General features: G+C 41.0%; 1 long non-coding RNA gene across 1 annotated transcript in view; it reads right to left on the reverse strand.

Moving 5' to 3' along the window:
- Positions 1 to 2814: 2814 nt before the first annotated feature.
- LOC111525530 overlaps positions 2815 to 5510 on the reverse strand; it is a 9800-nt gene continuing 7104 nt past the window's right edge. The window contains exon 2 of the long non-coding RNA XR_002726136.1: positions 2815 to 3227. This is a non-coding gene — a long non-coding RNA (uncharacterized LOC111525530). The remainder of the gene's footprint in view (positions 3228 to 5510) is intronic.

Raw genomic sequence — 5510 nt, forward strand, 5'->3', positions numbered from 1 at the left:
TAGATAGCATCATCCCTTTACACAGAGGGGGAAATTTCATCTTTGCGAAATGGAGTGACTTGCCCGAGATCACACAACTGGTAAATACTGATAACCTAAACCAGATCTCTCTCTAAATCCAGAGCTCATGAACCTTCCACTGATCACACTGCAGAGAAGATAAAACAAATACATAAACCACTATAGCTAGCATGGACATATAACACCAAGAAGGGGTCAAGTAAAGTTTGAGGAATCTGGAAATGTTATTGGAGATGGTCTTTAGAAAGAACAGATGGTATTTTTCAGGCAGAGATGAGAAAGAGCATTTCAAAGGAGAGGAAAGAGCTGGAGCGAGACTTGGAAGGAGAAGTAGAAGAGGTTTGGAGGATAAGAGTTGGAAAAGCTTTCTTGGCATTTTAAAAGCAGGATAATTCTCCTAGAAGGGATAACTAGTATAGATTAGAGTAGAGCAGACTGGAAGATAAGGAAACTGGGTGAGAGATCCTTGCAAGCATCTTAGAGAGCACCTGCAGGAATGGAAGGAAAGACAGATTTGAGGGACATCACAGAAGAGGATTGTAGGGTGATTCTGAACTGAAGATGGACCAGTGAGTTCAGACTGATGCAGAAGAATGAAACCAAAGGCAGAGTCAGAGTAGGTGACCAGGTAAAGGTCATGCAGTAGAGGTCTCAATTAAGATGAAAGACAAAACAGAAAGAGGGAAAGAGGGAGGCAGAAAAGGAAGGGATTTCCGAATGTGCCATCCTGAAAGTGGAGTCGATCTGAGTTGTGACCAAGCATAAGGTGTGGCCTCCTGGGGAGTGGCTGAGACAGGGCTCATCCAAATGGAAGACACCAGAAGATTATGAATCTGGAAGTCACCAGGAAATCTGGTAGTGAGTTACATGGAAAGGATGTCAGTGATGCAGAGACTGAAACCATGAAAGAATGTGAGAAAAAAGTCTTCAGAATTAGAAGTAACAGGGTAGAAAAGGACAGAAAAGTCAAAAGTTTACATCAAATCAGAAAAAATGTGTTGTCTACAGAATGGATGATGCATTATCCTGTAATCATAGTGAGCATTTCCATTGGAAAAATTAATAATAATGGGCTCTTACTTCTTCTTTCTTAGGGGAAAATGACATATTAGGCATATTCTGCATTTTTCATATTTGCTAGCAAGGAATGTCAAAAGAGGCAACTGGTTCTATCAGATAACATTGAAATGTCTCACTCTCACATTTCCTTACCTGTCCTGTGACACACCTAGCCTGCATAAACCCAGTGAAGAAGAGAAAGATCAAAGTTGAGCAAATTCTCTTCCATTTTTGCTGAGTCAATCACTTGCTATCACAGGAACAGGCATGCATGTTTAAGGACACCCTGCCCATCTGTATCACTTGTAATGTCAAGTTGAATGAGCAAAGTGTTAGTTCATGTAATGTGGAAGAAGACATGCAGCCTGGGTGAATAACTTCTGATCAGCACGAAGTGTAAGAGAAAAGTCTTTCCAGCATGGAACTGAGCTGCATTCCAGCCCCATGACATGGCATCAGGTTTGGCAACTGGGTCAGCAATTGTGCTCCAGTTGTTGCTTCTATTATCTGCAGGGTTTTGCAAGCCTGGAACTTCCACCCACCCAAAGTAGACTGCCGAAGCTTATCCAGAGTTTGTTAGTGCAGAGCTCATTGTGTTGTCATGCATTATCTAGTTTAGGCTTGATTCCACTGTCACATAATCCAAGGGAAAATGAAGAACTCCGTGGACTGATCTCCATTTAATTTCAATTTTTCTATTGTTAGTGCTCTGCCTGCTAGGGAATTCCAGAAAGTGTTGCTTAATAATTACAAGGTAGGTCGTAACAAAGAAATGAATGGTGTAGCTGTCAGTCATAAGGGAAGACTGGGAAAAACAGCCCTGGTTGCTGGCAACTGACTAGATGCATTTGCTTTGTGCTGACATTAGAATCTCATTTGGAAGCAATGTGGGAGGTCAGTGAGTCCAGCTACTCTCTCAGAGCAGCAGCATTGGAATATGGTCTTTTTTTCTTTTCTTGCTCTGTTACCCAGGCTGGAGTGCAGTGGCACAATCTCAGCTTACTGCAACCTCCACCTCTAGCAATTATCATGCCTCAGCCTCCTGAGTAGCTGGAACCACAAGTGTGTGCCACCATACTCAGCTAGTTTTTGCATTTTTACTAAAGATGGGGGTTTTGCCATGTTGGCCAGGCCAGTCTCGAACTCCTGGCCGCAAGTCATCCACCCAGCTCAGCCTCCCAAAGTGCTGGGATTATAGGTGTGAGCAACTGTGCCTGGCCCTGAAATATGGTCTTTTGGGCTCAGAGAGCTGGCTACCTCATAATACATACAGTTGTATTACCAAGATGGTTTTGCATTTGTTCCCCATTGGGTTTAGTTTTCATAACTATACTAAGAGCTAATATTTAGTGAGTGCCCACTATGTGCCATGTACTGTGCTAGTTCTATAAATACATTATCTCAAATAGTCCTCACAATAAACCAGTAAGGTAGGCACTTTTATTCCCATTTTTCCAGATGGGATACAGAGTCAAGCCCCGTGGAGTCAGGATTTGAACACACATCTGCAGGTTTGGAGGACAATAGAACCTATCTTGTCTTCACTCATGTTCCATGATGGTCCCCAGGGCCCCAGTGCTGTACATTCCATGATGCAATCAAGATTCATTTGGAATTCTTTGAAGTGCTCCAGCAGGCCTTGTGCAACTCAAACGTTCTGTCAACTCTTGTCTGGGGATGACATAAATCTACAGCTTCTTTCACAATAATACTAGCAATAACAGCAGTGACAGATTTTTCAATAATTTGCATATGTATTCTTTTACTTTATCCTTACAAAAGTCTTATAAAATGGGTAGAACAGGTAGTTTGCAAATAAGAAACCAAGACTTAGGTAAGTAATTTAAATTCTCTAAGTGACAGCTAGCAAACTGTGGAATCCAGGAATAAAACCCACATCTTCCAAGCTCAAGGCCAGTGGGTCTGAGTGTGGCAACTGAACCAGTAGCATCCAGAAATTTGTTTTAAATAAACATTCTCAGGCCCAGCACAAACCTAATAAATCCGAAACTCTGGGGGTGGGCCCAGCCATCCATGTTGGAACAAGCCCTCCAGGTGATGGTGGTGCATGCTCAAGCTTGGTCTAAGCCAGTGCTTCTTCCATTGCATGGTATGGTGTTCACTCCACCACCTCTAGTTCTGACCCTCTGCAATGAATGAAAGAGAAAAAAGTGAGCAGTCTAACAGAATCTTTTGTATCTGAAGTGCAATTTCATCAGTGACTTCTTAAGATTATGCCTGAGATTCTTAGTGTTGGGAAGAAAAGCACATCTCAGCCCCAACAGAGGAGGTTAATAAAGCCCACTGAACTTTATTTGTTTTCTCACAGGGAACTCAAGTGTGACAATTCTCCAAAACAGGGATTGCATTTTTTCCTACTTATAAAAAATTTTCTCTCAACAATATCTCTTCTGTGGAATACAATACCATCATAATCACAAATGGCTTTTTTGAGAGTTGGTTTTTTTGTTTTGTTTTGAGACAGGATCTCGCTCTGACACCTAAGTTGGAGTGCAATGGTATGGTCAGGGCTCATTGCAACCTCAACCTCCTAGGCTTAAGCACTCCTCCTGCCTCAGCCTCCCAAGTAGCTGGGACTACAGTTGTGTGCAATCAAACCTGGCTAATTTTTTTTTTTTTTTTTTTTTTAGAGACAGAGTCTCACTATATTTCCCAGGCTGGTCTTGAACTCTTGGGGTCAAGCACTCCTCCCGCTTTGGCCTCCCAAAGTGCTGGGATTACAGGCATGGGCCACCGTGTCTGGCTAGGACTTTTATTTTTGATAGGATTTTGCCTATGAACATTAAATAAAGAAAATATTTTCCAATGAACTATTTATTAGAAATTAGCAATATTTATCTAAATATTAATCTTAGATAAGCATTTAATGACTAATGGAAACTGGGGGTGGGGGACCCAAGCAAATAGCCATCAAAATCAGTAGAAATAGCATTTTTTAAAAATAAATATTCATTAGGGAGAAAGTGCTGCACAGAACATAGGAACATTGTCTTTAAAGTCAAATGGCCCTGGGGTCCAACACAGCTCTGCCACTTACTTACTACCTATGGGACTCAGAGCAAGTCACCTATTTATCCTCAGCTGGACTTTATGCATCTGAAAAATGGAATCATAATGGAACCATCTCAAAGAGTTGTCCTGAGAATTAAATGAGCTCACATATGAAAAGTACTTAAAACACCATGACCTCTGCATAGTAAGGACTCAAAGACTGTTAGCAATTATTTTTGTGTTTTAAGTGACAAATATGTGCCATGTGCATAGTAGATCAGATGCCAGGGACAGAACAATGAATAGCATGTGAACCTTGCCCTCTGATTCTTCAAGGTTCACCCTTTCACTCTATTCTACAAAGTCTGTTTCTGTTTTGGTTTATTTTTAATGTAGCACTTGAAACATATCCCAAATTTTCATATAACCTGGCAGGACTGGGCTGGCGACCAGTAAGACTTCTTTTATAAGTACTTAAGATATCATCAATGATAAGACATATTAATTCAGGTACTGTTAAAAACGAAAAAAAACATTGCTAATCATAATTATAAGATGTCATTGGTTGTGAAATACTCCCTAATTTCAATCCAAGAAGCAGTAGAAAAAAAATTTGGTTTTAGACTTCGCACAGTGTAGTATTTTCACTTCCCATCATTGCCTAGAATGCACAAAGAAACACTCTGCCTGGGCCATGTGTATATCTGTGTTAAGGAATGGAATGGGAAGTGGCTCACAAAAAGGATATTTCACAATAGATCGGAACCAGCCTTGAAGAAACTTTCTGAGTCAGAAAATAAATAAAACATCAATGGCAGATATCCTGCACCAAGAGGACAGTATGCTTCTGGAGCTGCCGGTGCACTCTATAAAAATGACTGCAGTCAGGTCAAGCAAAAGTCCACTTATTTGGCTCCTACTCTTTGCCATTCATTGTTAGGTGGAGGGCTACCAGCAAAATCACATCTATTCTCTCTAGATATTCGCATACTAGTAGGAGAGGCAGACACATAGACAGAATGCGGAGAACGGTTTCAATGTAGAAATATGCAGTCTAGAAATAGTACAAGAGAAATGAAGCATTAGGGGAGGAGAGGGAGTAAGAAGTGTGGCTAAAGAAAGCTCCTTGAGAAGGCAATGCCTGAGCAGGTTTTGAAAGATAACTAAGAGCTGAACAAGCATTTGGTGAAAGCAACAATGCTAATAAAAAAGTGTGGGTGTTATGTCTATTTCAGCTAATGTGGTTTTCCACAACTGTAGATTGGATGCCCTACTTCGGCTAGTCAGGAGAGAGCTTGTGAAAGAGTTTTACAAATATCTGCCAGAACCAGTGAATCTGGAAGCTCATAAGTAGTCACTCATTATTATTTCACACACACACACACACACACACACACACACACACACACACACACACA

Source organism: Piliocolobus tephrosceles, chromosome 5 (assembly GCF_002776525.5).
Source record: "Piliocolobus tephrosceles isolate RC106 chromosome 5, ASM277652v3, whole genome shotgun sequence".
Lineage (NCBI taxonomy): Eukaryota > Metazoa > Chordata > Mammalia > Primates > Cercopithecidae > Piliocolobus > Piliocolobus tephrosceles.